General features: G+C 38.1%; 1 protein-coding gene across 5 annotated transcripts in view; it reads left to right on the top strand.

Annotated features, from left to right (window-relative positions):
- NEK7 (NIMA related kinase 7) overlaps nucleotides 1–16,848 on the top strand; it is a 161,180-nt gene that overhangs the window by 66,424 nt on the left and 77,908 nt on the right. The gene's annotated exons all lie outside the window — the stretch shown is intronic.

The raw sequence follows: 16,848 nt of genomic DNA, 5'->3' as shown, positions 1-16,848 counted from the left end.
AGAGAACTCTAAGCAGTCTCTGCACAGAGCCTGCACAGAGCCCCACGTGGGTCTTGAACTCATAAACCGTGAGATCACAACCTAAGCTGAGCTCAAGAGTCGGATGCTTAACTGACTGAGCTACCCAGGCGCCCCTCTTCTCTTCTCTTTAACTTATTTTTACAGAATTACTTTCTTTATGAAATAAGGGTCATCATTTAGCTTGCTTCTTTTGATAAATCGATTTTGCCAAGGTACTTGTCATATAGCATTGAGCAGAGCTTTTATTTTGGGGAGTCTTTATACAAGTTTAGATGTAATGGTCTTCTTTTAACAAGTTTAGTTCATTGAATAACTTTATTAATAAAGGTACAGGAGAATGAGCAGCTGCTGTTTTGAGGAAAGAAGACTCTTGCTATACATAGTTTAAGTTCATGAGCATGAACCTCAAGTAACTCTTAATTCTATATCAGCAGCCATATCCTTTTAATGCCTTTGCTTCCCAGTCTCCTCAGTGACTACTTCCTAGTTTTTCTTCCTCAGCCCCCAACACTTTTCCCTCCATCCTCAGTCTCAGCTAATGCCCTTGCTTCCTACTTCACTTAAAAAAACAAAACAAAACAAAACAAAAAAAACGGAAACAATCAGAAGAGAACACTCACAGACCCCTACCATGGATATCCTCCTCCCAGAATTTGTACTCCTGTGATCTGCCTTTTCCTTTTCAGATGCAGGAGCCACACTGTTCTCAAAGGCCAGTGCTCCCATGAGCACCAGATCCCATCTCCATCCCCTCCTTATTTCAGCTTCCTCTACTGAGTCCTTTCTATTACATACTAAGGTGCTGTTATTCTTTCCATCAAACAGCAAACCAAACCAAACAAACTCAAAAAACAGCATTTGAAGTCCTCCCTCTCTCCAGCTGTTGACCTATTTCTCTGCTGCCTTTTATTGCAAAATTCCTAGAAAGATTTATTTGTAGTTTTGTCTCTCCTTTCACTCTCTGAAGTGTACTCCAATTAAGCTTTCTCCCTGACCATGCCACCTACACTGCCCTTGCCAGGATCGCACTTCCCATGTTGCTCGGTCCAGCTGTGGGTTCTTCAGCCTCATCTTCCTCACTTACCAGCTGCATTTGATAGAGTTGGCCATACTTTCTTCTTTGAAGCCTGTTCATTGCTTAGCTTCCAAGAACTTTGTTTTTCTCATGCCTTAGTGGTCTCTCCTTTGCTGATTTCTCCTCCCGTCCTGAACCTCTTAACAAATCAGGACTCTAACTATGATCTATATGCTGTTGACTCTCAGATTTACATCTCAACCCAGACCTCTGTCCTGAATTCCAAACTCTTGTATCCACTTGCATACTTGACATCAAATTTGCATGTCTGAATTCATGTCTGAATCTGAACTCCAAATATTCCTCCTAAAACTGTTCTCTACAGTCTTCTCTGTCACAATTAGTGGCAAGTCCATCCTTTCAGTTGCTAGGCTAAAGCTTTTAGGGACATTCCTGACTCCCTCCAATGCCTTGTCTTCTATCTAATCCCATAAGCTCTAGCTTTAAATATATTTAGAATCGGAATACTTCTTACCCTATGTCACCACTCTGGTCAAAGTTAATTTTTCACAGACCTTATTGTGAATGGCTCCCCAGTTGGTCTCTGCTTCTGCCCTTGCCTCCTTTCACTGTACTCTCAACACAGAAGCCATTACAAAAGTATACAAAATTTAAATATAAAATATAACATTGTAGTCAAATCATGTCCGTTTAAAACCTTCTAGTAGTTTCTCATCAGCTCGTTCATTCATCTTCTTCAAGTACATATTTGAATATCACCTTCTTTGATCATTCAATGAAAATTGAAATTTCACGCCAATCCAGTATGCCTTCACTGCCATATTTTTCTCCGTAGAATTTATAACCTTACTGCTTTTTATTTTGTTCGTTCCCGTTGTTTTCTTAGAGTATAAGCTTTATGCCTAGTCTCCAGAATGGTACCCAGAGTGCATAGTCGACATTAAGTAAATGTTTGTTGAAAGAATATAAACTTGGTGTCAAATCAATCAGTTCTCTTTTTAAGCACCACCTTTTTGAATATGAATATTAAAATATACAAATATCTACAGAATTTCTCTTTCATTACACAAGTAACCGCCTACACCCCTCATTTCTTACTGAACGCTTTTTTTTTCACCTCCTTATTTTAACTGGAGCATTATCTCTTTCCCCCATGGACACTGCTTCCCCTGTCACCCTCTCACGTGGAGGCTACTTGTTCTCTAATAACCATACCATAATGATTAGGAGGTAGCAACAGCAGCCTTCTCCATCCACAGTACCTCCTTCTGATCACTACTCCTTTTTCTTGGGGGTAGGAAAGGGTGAAGCCTGCTGGACTGAGGCTTCTGCTCCCCATCTAAAGGATTGTCACCTTTCTGATAGCTCTTATCTTTTTCTCAGGAGAGCAGGTAATGAGGACATTACCTCTCACGTGATTGAAAACCTGACCACCCAGCGTGCTGTCTTACCACCTTCATCCCACTTTTGTCCGGGGTGCTGGTATGGCTGCTACTGTTGGTATCTACCAATTAGTGAGTTCTTAAAATGCACCTACTGTGTGCTAAGTTTTTTGAATACACTGCTTCATTTATTTCTGACAGATAACATACAAAACGTTGTTTTTCACACACTACAAGTAAGGGACTGAGGCTCAGACTAATGAACTAATTTGCCCGTGGTAACATAGCTAATAAGTGGTGGAGTCAGGATTTGACCCGGGGTTGTCTGACTCCAAGCCAGTGATTCTTTAGCTTTTCACGGAGAAAGCTCCTCGCGCATTTCCTGGCCAGTTGGATCCTAATCACCATGACTCTTGATATTTTTCTAGGTACCTCAAGTACCTAGTCTTCAATATGAACTTTGTTATATTCTGCCCAAGGTTGCACTTTTGGTTGTGATTATTACCACCATCCATCTAGTTGCCCAAATTACAAAGAAGGGAATCTCATACATTATGTCTAGGCAATTACCATGTTCTCTTGGTTTTATTTCCTAAAAAGCTATCTGATCTGCTAACTCTCTGCATCCTGACTGTACTACTCTAGTTTACCTTTTTCCTGGATTATTTCCAAAACTTTGTAACTGAGCTCTTTACCTTTCATTTTATCATTTCTAGTTCATTCTGTACATTGCAGCATGAGTTATCCTTTTAAAGTGTACATTTCCTTATATCACACTCCTTAAAAGGCTGCTTTTTATTGCTGTTAGATGAATTTTTGCATTTCCTTATATGACTTAGAAGGTCTTGCATCACACGGTCTCTTACTTCTCTCACTGAATTTTGTGTCTTTACTTATTTTGGACTCAGATTCAGTCATATCTTGCTTATACTATGCTATCTTTCATCTCTAAATCTAAGATAAGATAGTAAGGCAATGGTATTCAAGGATATTTAGTCACTAATGGAACATAATGAGCATAAAGGCTCATTATAATGTTGTATAAACTACATTTCATGATAGAGATAATACAGATAGTGTTATAGTAGAGGAAGTGTATAATTTGGAAGACAACAAAAAGATAACTCTCAGAAAAATAATGATGATTGGGTAATTCCTTACACTAATATGCTTCCAGCAAATAAGATTATACTTTGAAAAGACATATGCACCCCTGTGTTTATTGCAGCATTGTTTACAATAGCCAAGATATGAAAACAACCCAAGTGTTCACTGATAGGTGAATGGATAAAGAAGATACGGTATCATCTTGCCATTTAAAACAACGTGGATGGGTATTATAGGGTATTACGCTAAATGAAATAAGTTAGAGGAAGACAAATACCATATGGTTTCACTTATATGTGGAATCTAAAAAACAAAACAAATGGACAAATAAAAAAAGAGACTCTTAAATATGAAGAACAAACTGGTGGTTGCAGAGGGGAGGTAGATGGGGCGGGGGGACAAACTAGGTGAAGGAGATTAAGTACTAACTTCTAGGTATAAAATAAGTAAGTCACAGAGGTGAAAAGTACAGAATATGGAAAATAGCCAATAATATTGTAATAACGTATGGTGACAGATGGTGACTATACTTACTGTGATGAGCATTGAGTAATATATAGAATTGTTGAATTAATGTCTTATAAACCTGAAACTAATATAACATTGTCTATCAGTTATACTTCAGTTATAAAAAAAAGAATATATTATCTCAGCATCCCAGTGTTCACATTTGTGGGTCATATTTTATGTTAGTGATAGTAGGATAATTTCTACTCAATAATGTTTGTTGGATAAATGAATTAATCTCTAAATGAAAGTTAATTTAATTTATACCTCTTCAGCTAAATATTTTTTTTAATTTTTTTTTTAACGTTTATTTATTTTTGAGACAGAGAGAGACAGAGCATGAACGGGGGAGGGTCACAGAGAGAGGGAGACACAGAATCCGAAACAGGCTCCAGGCTCTGAGCTGTCAGCACAGAGCCCGACGCGGGGCTCGAACTCACGGACCGCGAGATCATGACCTGAGCTGAAGTCGGATGCCCAACCGACCAAGCCACCCAGGCACCCCTAAATATTTTTTTAATGTTTATTTATTTTGAGAGAGAGAGAGAGAAAACATGAGCAGGCAAGGGACAGAGAAAGAGGGAGAGAGAATCCTAGGCAAGCATTCTCTGTGCTGCCAGTTCAGAGCCCAACGCGGGGCTCCATATCAAGACCTGTGAGATCATGACCTGAGCTGAAATCAAGAGTCAGACGCTTAACCAACTTAACAGCCCCCCCGAGCTAAATTTTAATCAAGCTATATTATGTTAATATTATATCATATAGATTTTAGTTACTTTAGAATTCTTTTAGGAAAAACCTACATTGTAATAGAGAATAATAAGAAAGCTGTCAAATGAGAAGTGTCATTTCAAAATATTTAAAGTTTGGTTGGGTTTTGAATTTCGATTGTTCATATATACATACTTAGAGGTAAGTGTTCCTCAAATTTTAAAGGAAATGCCTTGAGAAAGTTAGATGATTTAAAAAAAATGCGAATACAGTAAAGATTCTTTCATCTGCTATCTTGGAAATTTCTGTTTGAACAGTCTGTTCAGAGTGATGTGGGCAAAGATGAAGCCAACATTAATTAAAATAGTTTCCCAATGTATTTGGAACTGCATTCAGTGCCTGAAATATAGATTAATAATTATAGTGATGAGAACCATTCCATTTTTGAGGGTGTATTTGATATTTGGAAATACTGCAAAATTGCTTGGAGCCAAGTATTTATATTTACTTGGTGAAAAAAGTAAATAGTCTTGGTATTCTTTTGACCAAAATGAGATATCTTATCTTCTAAAATGAGACCAATAATTTTCATATGATTCACAAACTGATTACTATTCTACAGGAGGAATTTCAAACCTAGTAAAGTATTGGAAGCCTTCCTGGAGTAAGTCTATATGTGATCATGGCACCTGTTTTGAAGGGCAACATTGAATGTATGGATTCTATTATGTTTGTTAGAATTTGGTCATATTACTTCCAGGGAAGAGGCAGAGTAGGAGGACCTTAAACCTACCTTGTCCCATGGTTACAGCTAGATAACACTCAGGTCAGTGTAAATACCCAGAAAACAACCCAAAGACTTGCAGAACAAACTCTACAACTAAATGTAGAGAAGAGGCCACATCCATTAGGTCAGGAAGGGCAGAGATGCAGTGGGTCTGGCTGGGAAAGGGAGGGAGCACAGGGGTGGAGGGGGTGAGAAACAGACTATCACACTGGGGAGCCTGCAAGGCGAAGATGAATCCTGATAGCATTTGGCATTGAAAGTTAGAGCGCCAAATTTGGTGAACTCTTTCAACCAGCAGAACTTAAAGCCTAGAACTTTAAAAATCAGCCCGCTCAGCTCTGAGAGAGCCCAGAGGGCATAGGGACCTGAGTCCCCACCCTTAGAGAGACTGAACCACAGATGGCCCTTGGAGATACAGTCTAGAAGCAGCAGTTTGAAAAATGCCTGGCTTATATGGGAGCGAGAGTTATTTACTAAACTCAGAGTTCCCTGAGGGACTTCTCCAGGAACAAAGGATCTGGCAGGCACCTTGTCCCTCCCCTGCCCCCCAGCATAAACACACATCTACCTGCAGGAAGCACGCAGCACCAGCATTCACAACCTAACTTGCTTACACCTTCCCCCATCCCCTCAGCTAGACCTGCCTCAGTCAAGGTGCAGTGGATTCCCTCCCCTAGATGACCTGTGCAAACCTTGCCAACACTGGATCTCCCAACTGCGAGCTTTGTGGGGCCTCAGTCCCATTGCCGGCAGCGGTGGCTCGTGACCTCCTACAGGGAACACAGGCACTGTGTTAAAACTGCATCTCCCACCCACGTATACTTTGTGGAAGGGCCCTGTGGCCCAGGTCTCTGATGGCTACTCCTCCCCTGTGGAGGAAGACCAGGGCCAGCACCACCTTTTTAGAAGTGCACGTCCCACCCACTACTTTCAAGTGTAAGAGACACAGCTGACGTTCCTAAAACACAGAAACGGACACAAAAGTTTAGGCAAAATCAAGTGACAGAGGAATATGTCCCAAGTGAAAGAACAGGACAAAATCACAGCAAGAGACCTAAGTAAAATGGAGATAAGTAATGTGCCTGATAGAGAATTTAAGATAATGATCATAAAGCTACTCACTGACTTGAGAAAAGAGTGGAAAACATCAGTGAGATCTTTAACACAGATATAAAAAAGAACCAGTCAGAGATGAAGAACACAATAATTGAAATTAAAAATATACTAGAGGGAGTAAATAACAGGCTAGAAGAATCAGAAGAATGATTCAGCCACCTGGAGGACAGAGTAATGGAAAGTAATCAAGCTAGCAAGTGAGAGAATAATTATTACGCAAAATGAGAATAGACTTGGGGAACTCAGTGACTACTTCAAGCATGATAACATTCATATTATAGGGATCCCAGAAAAAAGAAGAGAGAGAAAAGGGGGCAGAAAATGTATTTGAAGAAATAATAGCTGAAAACTTCCCAAATTAGGAGAAGGAAACAGAAATTCAGATCCAGGAGGCACAGAGAAATCAACCCAAAGAGGTCCACTTCAAGACATTAGTAATTAAAATGGCAAAAAATACTAATAAAGAAAGATTTTTAAAAGTAGAAAAAGAAAACAGTTACTTATAAGGAAAACTGCATAAGGCTATCATTGGATTTTTCAACTGAAACTTTTTAGGCCAGGAGGGAGTGGCATGACACATTGAAAGTGCTGAAAGGACGATAATCTGCAGCCAAAAATACTCTCTATTCAGCAAGGCTGTCATTTAGAATAGAAGGAGAGATACAGAGTTCCCAGGCAAACAAAAGTTAGAGGAGTTCATGACCACCAATCCAGCCCTACCAGAAATATTAAAGGGGAGGGGCTCAGTCGGTTAAGCGGCCGACTTCGGCTCAGGTCATGATCTCGCGGTCCGTGAGTTCGAGCCCCGCGTCGGGCTCTGTGCTGACAGCTCGGAGCCCGGAGCCTGTTTCGGATTCTGTGTCTCCCTCTCTCTGACCCTCCCCCGTTCATGCTCTGTCTCTCTCTGTCTCAAAAATAAATAAACGTTAAAAAAAATTTTAAAAAAGAAATATTAAAGGGGAGTCTGAGTGGAAAGGAAAGACCTTAAGTAAGAGTAAGAAAAATAGGAAGCACAAAACCAGTAGAAATAAGTTTATCTGTAAAAGTTAGTCAAGGGACTCACAAAATAAAAGTAAAGTATGACCCCATATACCTAAAACATGGGGAGGAGAGACATAAAGAATGGGTTCAAACTTAAGTGACTGTCATCTTAAGATAGGCTTCTTATGCACGAGATGTTATATACATAACTGAATGGTAACCGCAGATCAAAAACCAGTAGTAGATATGGAAAAAATAGAGAAAGGAATCCAAGTATATCACTAAAGAAAGCCATCTTAACCGCACTAGAAGAGAGGAAGGGAAGAAAGGAACAGAGAAGATACACGCACACACACACACACACACACACAAACCAAAAACAAAGAACAAAATAACAACAAATATCTACCTGTCAATAATTACTTTGAATGTAAATGGACTAAGTGCTTTAATCAAAAGACACAGGGTGATGGAATGGATAAAAAACCAAACAAACAAAAAAACAACATAAGACCCATTTATATGCTCCTTACAAGAGATTCACTTCAGACTTAAAGACACATGCAAATTGAAAATGAGGGGATGGAGAAACATTTATCATGCACATTGATGTGAAAGGAAAGCTGGGGTAGAAATACATTAGATAAATTGACTTTAAAACAAAGATTATAACAAGAGATGAAGAAGGACAATCATATAATCATTAAGAGGACAATCACAAAAAGATGTAACAATTGTAAACATTTATGCCCCCAACAAGAGAACACCCAAATAGATAAGATAGTTAATAACAAATATAAAGGAACTAATTGACAGTAATACAGTAATAGTAGGGGACTTTTACACACCACTTACATAAATGGACAGATCATCTAAATAGAAAATCAATAAGGAAAGAGTGGCTTTGACACACTGGACCAGATGTATTTAATAGGTATATTCAGAACATTCTCCTGAAAGAGCTGAATACACATTCTTTTCAAATCTATTTGGAACATTGTTAAGAATAGATCACATATTAGGTCACAAAAGAAGTCTCAACAATTTCAAAAAAGATTGAAGTTATACCATGTATCTTTTTTTAAAAAAATTTTTAATGTTTATTTTTGAGAGAGAGAGAGAGAGAGAGAGAGAGCACGAGCAGGGGAAGGGTAAAGAGAGACGGAGACACAGAATCTGAAGCAGGCTTCAGGCTCTGAGCTGTCAGTACAGAACCCGATGTGGGGCTCGAGCTTATGAACCCATGAGATCATGACCTGAGCTGAAGTTGAACACTTAACTGACTGAGCCACCCAGGCACCCCATACCATTCATCTTTTCTGACCACAGTGCAATGAAACTAGAAATCAATCAGAAGAAAAAATCTGGAAAGAGCAGAAATACATGGAGGTTAAATAACATGCTACTAACAACTGAATGGGTCAACCGAGAAATCAAGGAGGAAATAAAAAAATACGTGGAGACAAATGAAAATGAAAACACAACAGTCCAAAAAGTTTGGGATGCAGCAAAAGTGGTTGTTAACAGAGGCAAGTTTATACCATTACAGGGTTACTTCAGAAGGCAAGAAAAATTTCAAATAAATAACCTTACACCTAAAGGATCTAGAAAAAGAAGAATAAGCAAAACCCAAATCCAGTAAAAGCAAGGAAGTAATAAAGATAAAGCTGTTATAAATGATATAGAAACTAAAACAAACAAACAAAAAACAGTAGAGAGATCAATGAAACCATCAGAGCCGGTTCTTGAAATGATCAACAAAATTGATAAACCTCAAGCCAGACTCCTCAAAAAATAAAAAAAAAACAACAGCAAGAGAGGACTCAAACAAAATGAGAAATGGAAGGGAGAAATAACAACTGACAATACACAAATACAAAGGATTGTAAGAGAATATTATGAAAAATTCTATGCCAACAAACCGCACAATCTAGAAGAAATCGATAAATTCCTAGAACTTATAACCTACCAAAACAGGAAACAGGAAGAAATAGAAAATTTAAGCAGATCGATTGCTAGCAAAGAAATTGAATCAATAATTGAAAACTCCCAACAAACAAAGCCCAGGACCAAACAGCTTCACTGGTGAATTCTACCAAACATTTAAAGAAGCGTTAATACCTATTCTTCTCGAACTATTCCAAAAAAGTAGAAGGGAAAGGAAATCTTCGAAATTTATTCTATGAGGCCAGCATTACCCTGATTCTAAAACCACATAAGGACACAACAAAAAAACAACTATAGGTCAATATTCTGGTAAACATAAATGCAGAATTCTTCAACAATATATTAGAAACCGAAATCCAAAAATACATTAAAAAAATAATGCACCACCATCAAGTGGATTTATACCTAGGATGCAAGGGTGGTTCAGTATTTGCAAATCAATCAATGTGATACATCACATCAATAAGAGAAAGTTTAAAAACTAATGATTTCAATAGATGTAGACAAAGCATTTGACAAGGTACAACATCCATTCATGATAAAAAACCTCAACAAAGCAGATTTATAGGGAAACCAGATAGACCTTTAATAAAGGCCTTATATGAAAAACCCACAGTGAACATCATGCTCGTTGGTGAAAAAGAGAGCTTTTTCCCATAGGTTGGGAACAAGACAACACTCCCACCACTTTCATTCAACAGTCCTGGAAGTCATAGCTCAGCAGTCAGACAAGAGAAAAGAATGAAGGCCACCCAACTTGGTAAGAAGTAAAGCTTACCATATACAGACGGCATGATAGTATATATAGTAAACTCTAAAGATTCTACCAAAAAACTCTTAGAACTGATAAATGAATTCAGTAATCTCTCAGGATACAAAACTATGTGCAGAAATCCATTGCATTTCTGTACACTAATAATGAGGCAGCAGAAAAGAAATTAAGAAAGCAGTCCCATTTACAGTTGCACTAAAAATGATAAAATACCTATGAATAATCTTAACCAAAGAGGTGAATGACCTGTACTGTGAAAGTATTAAACACAGATGAAAGAAATTGAAGATGACACCAAGAAATGGAAAAGCATTCCATGTTCATGGATTGGAAGAACAAATATTTTTTTAAATATTTATACTACACCTACAGACTTAATGTAATCTCTATCAAAATACCAATAGCATTTTCACAGAAGTTTTCACAAACAATCCTAAAATTTGTATGAACCACAAAAGACCTTGAATACCCAAAGAAATCTTGAAAAAGAAAAACAAAACTGGCAGCATTACTGTTCCAGACTTCAAATCATATTACAAGTATGTAGTAATCAAAACAGTATGGCACAGGCACAAAAATAGACACATGGATCAATGGAAAAGAATAGAAAACCCAGAAATAACTCTCCAATTATACGGTCAGTTGATCTTCAACAATGGAGGCAAGAACATGCAATTGAAAATAGACAGTGTCTTCAACAAATGGTGCTGAGAAAACTGGACAGCATCATACAGAAGAATGAAACTGTTCAATTTTCTTACACCATACATAAAAATAAACTCAAAATGGATTAAGGGCCTAAATGTGAGACCTGAAGCTATTAAAATCCTAGAAGAGACCATAGGCAGTAAGTTGTGTAGCAACATTTTTCTAGATATGTCTCCTGAGACTAGGGAAACAAAAGCAAAAATAAACTATTGGGACTGTATCAAAATAAAAACCTGCAAGCAACAGAAACAACCAACAAAAAAATGATTTCACTCATATGTGGTTTTTAAGAAACAAAACAAATGAACAAAGGGGGAAAAAGACAAACCAAAAAGCAGACTCTTAACTATGGAGAACAGATGGTTATCAGAGAGGAGGGCAGGTGGGGGATGGGTAGAATAGGTGAAAGGGATTAAGAGTACACTGAACTTGATAAGCGAGTAATATATGAAATTGTTGAACCACTGCATTGGGCATCTGAAAGGAATATAACATTGTTAAGTACACTGGAATTAAAATTCAGTCATAGTATTTACATTTAGGATATCTTTATATTTTGTCTTCCTTTGTATCATTATTATGTGAATCTTATGACTTTTTTATATGACTGGTTATGTTTCAAACAGCTTTCTCAGTAAGTATTCATAAAGCAAATATTTCTTATATTTAGAAATTTTGATAAGTACCTCTTTTATCAGCCACATTTATATAGAATAAATTTAATTATGCATCATTTTTTTTTTTCTTTCTTGACTGGATCTCATTAAGTATAGATCAAGGGGATGTAGATCAAGGGAGAACAAGGGGATGGAGGAGGAGTTTCTCAGAGAGTTATGATAGGGTGTCCAATGGAGGGTGTGGGGGATACCCGAAATCACTTCAACACGAACTTCCAGAATCAATAAATGGGAGAGATTGAACAGTGAATTCGATTGCCCAGAGTGAATGTATGAAGGGAGAAGTGAGGACCAAGAATGAACCCTGTGGAATACCAGCATTTATCTGTGGAGTTGCTAGAAGGAAATAGAACGACTGGCTCTTTAGTGTGGTGGTTGAGAGCGTGAGCTCTGAAGACAGTTATCTGAAATGAATTCTTGGATCTCCTACTTTCTAGCTATGTGATGGAGAGCGAGTTATTTAGCATCTATAAACCTTACTCTTTTTATCAATAAATGAGAAGAATAATGTATTTTATTTCATAAAGTTGATTTGGAGCTTTCTTTCAGTATGGTGCTTAGCACGTAGCACTATGATGATGATGACGGTGACGACGATGACCATGACTATGACAGTGGCAATTTCTGCCAATAATTACTCGGCCCGCACATTCCTTTACTCATTGCTTGTTTGTATATCACATTATATCCTTATTTACATTTTTCTTGCCTACCTTCTGCCCAAATTGCCTGTCCTTTCACCTTGTTTATCCCAGTAAATGGCATCAAGATCCATCTACACACTCATGCCAAAAATGTATGCTTTATTCTTGATTTCCTTCTGTCCCTCACTTCTCATATTCAGTTCACCAGCAATTCCTTTGTACGTCAAGATCATATCCTGATTCCATCTGCTGCCTGTATCTCACTATAACTCCCAGGTCCAGTCCATTACCTATGTCCACTTTCCCTACTTCCTCTCTAGCTTTACTTCTTCCCTTCCTCTCTGGTTCCTTCTCCATGCAGCACTATGAGTTATTTCTGTAAAATGTATAGTGGATCAGAGCACAGTGCTTCCCACGTAAACCCCAAGCACCTCCCCCCTGCTGTCAGAGCACTATGTGATTTTGTCAGTGCTTACCTCTTGAACCTCTTTCCTTACCATTGTGCCCCTTGTTCTCTGTATTCCAGCTACACTGGCTTTTTCCCTTTTCACACCAAGATCATTCTTAAGACATTTTCTCCAGCTGTTTTTTCTGCTCTTTCCTTCTGGTCTTTTAATTTCAATGTAAATGTCACTTCATCAGTCAGATCATCCCTAAATTACCCAATCTAAGATAACCATCCACTCATTTTCCATTTTATCACTGTATTGTATTTCTCTGCATAGTACTTAAGTACGCAGAATATTAGATACTATCATGTATTTGTTTACTTTTTATTGTTTTGTATTATGTATTTGTATGATTTTGTATTATGTATTTGTCTCCCCTGTTATCCCTATCTCACTTTCTGTCTGTTTCTCTCAGTGAGAGACTTTTCCTTGCCATATTTTATTTTACCAGGTATGGCTGGTGGTGCTCATGGGAGGAGTGGGGAGATGGGAGCCTCTTTGTCATTAATTAACTATTCTGCTCATGATAAGGTGGGGAAGATAGTATTTTTGGTTACATAATTTAGATACAGTAATTATTATGCTAGGTAGTATAACAAATGATGATTAAATGATATAAATACCAGGGTCTTTTAAATGTTTAACTAGATAATTAGTTATATTTGGTCACTCATTTTTCTTTTGTTATAGTGAATTTCCTCCTTTGATAAAAAGCCAGCTGTAATGATTAATGGTATATTGTTCAAACTGGTACAACTCTCCAACACTTAGTATCTTTAGGAATAGGTTACTCTTGAAATAGTTCAAGAAATCTTCCTGCGATAATTTTTGAATCATTAGATTTTTTTTTTTCAACGTTTATTTATTTTTGGGACAGAGAGAGACAGAGCATGAACGGGGGAGGGGCAGAGAGAGAGGGAGACACAGAATCGGAAACAGGCTCCAGGCTCTGAGCCATCAGCCCAGAGCCTGACGCGGGGCTCGAACTCACGGACCGCGAGATCGTGACCTGGCTGAAGTCGGACGCTTAACCGACTGCGCTACCCAGGCGCCCCTGAATCATTAGATTTTGCCAGCACGTGTGCTATTTTTGTGTGTGTTGTTTTTCTGTTTTTTGTTTTGGTTTTCAATGAGATTTGTAGAAAGTTTGTAGAAAATAGTATTTGAAAGAATATTAAATATCATTAATAGGCTATTCCAGTTTGAGTAACTTGGTGATGAGTAACATCATCTTCAAGATGCTAGCATGAACTTTATTGCTAAACAAAACTGAAGGGGATTTTGAAGTTCTGTTACTCTTAAATTTTAGAGAAATCCAATAATATTCATATAAAATATAAAGTAATTTATTAATTTGAATAATTGGTAATATGAAAACCACCAGTAAGAGATAAATTTTCAATAATAATGAAAACCTTATTAATGGTGTTAAATATAGTTAATACTGGCTTGTATATTAGCCCATTGATAACAATACCATTAGGAATTATCAGGATATAATTTGCTCTCTGAGGAGTTTACTGAGTTCATGCTGTGACTCTTCTAATTTCCCTAGAGAGAATTGTCATACTAATGTTATCCTGAATTATCGTATTGCTCATTAAATGTCCTTGCCTTCAGGGGCACCTGGATGGCTCAGTCAGTTAAGCATCTGACTTCAGATCACGTCATGATCTCACATTTTGTGAGTTCAAGCCCCGTTGCTGGACTCTGTGCTGACAGCTTGGACCCTGGAGCCTGCCTCAGATTCTGTGTCTCCCTCTCTCCCTCTGCCCGTCCCCTGCTGGTTCTCTCTCTCTCTTTTTCTCTCTCAGAATATAAATAAACATTAAAAAGGTGTCCTTGCCTTCAAATTTAAAGCAAATGAAATCAATTTAGTCTTAGGAAGTCTTTGTTTAAAGAGTCTGCTGCACCTGTGAGAATAAGAACCACTGGCACAGCAGAATGAATTTTATTTTAAAAGTTTTATGTGAAGGAAGCAGTAAACACAGACTGACATGTAGAAGTTAATCCCAATTAGTTAGCAAGATCTGGTGTTATGTGATTAGAGTGCATTCAAATCAACAAGAGATGCATTAATAAGAAACCAGAACATTTAAGGTGTTATATAAAGCTTCATTCATTCTCAGATTTGATCTCTTAATTGTTGTCTGTAATTTTGAATATTTATTTTTTTGTTTCTGAGATTTCTGGATACTTTTTATATAATATATCATGTTAGTATGTAGATTCAGAAATGTTATGAGGCTAAACAATAATTTACCACAAAAGTATAATATAAATGCTTCCAAGAACAGTTTTAAATATGCCTTAAGAGTTATGGATGTCTTTTAGTTAGTAATTAAGAGAGAAAATAGTATTGAGAAATAACACATATAGGCTTATAGTTATGTTGTCCATGTTAATTAGTTACGTTTTAGGACTTCTTCCCAACAATTCATCTGTTTGAAAATACTTAGACACAGGGTATGCAGGCTTTATTTCAGTAATTGCAGAAGATACTTTGTGCTGAATTAGCCATGCCCTTTCTGAGTTTTCTTTTGTCATGAAGCCAAGCAGTTTTAAACTCCTGGGGTTTATGGGCTTTGAACGAGTTATTCTCCTCTTTAGTGTGCCTGCGATCTTAAACTTTAAGCATGTTCTAACCAGATAACCAAATTGCAAACATGATTTTATGTATTAAATGTCCTCCCCCCAATAATTATTGAAAGGACATTGGGCAGAATAAACTATATAGTTAGATACACTGTACTGTCACCTAAGTAGCCTTATACCCAAGGGGTTGGGCAATCTTCATTTGTGAATCAGGAGGATAATCCACATGATAAACGAGGTATCCCAGTTGGAAGGCAGAGCCCAGGGCTGGGTGATACTAAGAACTTCCAGTGATTGTGCCCTTGACATTGGGAAGTCTAGCAACAGGTACAGCCCTGTTACGAGAATTGGTGGAAAGTTGTCCTGTTGGCACTCTTGGGGAAGGGAAAGTCTTCACTGATATTGACTACTTGTCCTGTGTTTGGGTCTGTCCTAAGTAGTTTATAATCATTATCTCATTCAGACATAATTCTTTAGGTAGTCTTACCCCTCTTTTACAGAAATAGGAAAAAAGGTTTGGGTAGCTTCCCCAGCTCAGAAAGATACCAAGCATCAGAGCTGGGATTTGAGCCCAGGCCTTGCTGATTAACTCCAGAAACTTTGCCTTTTCTTTTCTTTTCTTTTTCTTTTTCTTTTTTTTTTTTAAATGTCTATTTTTGAGAGAGAAGCACACACACACACACACACACACACACGGCACAAGTGGTGGAGGGGCAGAGAGAGAGAAGGAGACCTAGAATCTGAAATAGGCACAGAGCCTGATGCGGGGCTCGAACTCACTTAACAGAGAGATCATGCCCTGAGCTGAAGTCAGATGCCTAACCGACTGAGCCTCCCAAGCGCCCTGTACCTGCCTCTGCCTTTTCTAATGGGCTATATTGGAACTCAGTGGATTCTTTTATAATGCCATTGCCTAGATCAGGCTTCAGAGCAAGATTGATTTGAAGCACAGTGTTTAATGCTTCCCATATCACTCTAACCCAGACCATGGATCATTACTGAAGTTTCCTTTAATAGTAGGATTATTATTTTTTTTTTTAATTTTTTTTTCAACGTTTATTTTTGGGACAGAGAGAGACAGAGCATGAACAGGGGAGGGGCAGAGAGAGAGGGAGACACAGAATCGAAAACAGGCTCCAGGCTCTGAGCCATCAGCCCAGAGCCCGACGCGGGGCTCGAACTCACGGACCGCGAGATCGTGACCCGGCTGAAGTCGGACGCTTAACCGACTGCGCCACCCAGGCGCCCCTAATAGTAGGATTAAAGGGAATTCTCTGTTTCACCTGTTGGAAAGCTGTAGGAGGCAGAGACAATTAGTTGCCTTGCCTTGTAGGGCTGAAGTGTTTTCCGATGTACTGTACTGCTCCTGCACATGACTCTGAGTAGAGCCTCTCAATTGTTGTAATCA

This window comes from Leopardus geoffroyi, chromosome C3 (assembly GCF_018350155.1).
Source record: "Leopardus geoffroyi isolate Oge1 chromosome C3, O.geoffroyi_Oge1_pat1.0, whole genome shotgun sequence".
NCBI classification, from domain to species: Eukaryota; Metazoa; Chordata; class Mammalia; order Carnivora; family Felidae; genus Leopardus; species Leopardus geoffroyi.
The sequence above is the reverse complement of the archived record's forward strand: the minus strand, read 5'-3'. Positions and strand labels throughout refer to the sequence as shown.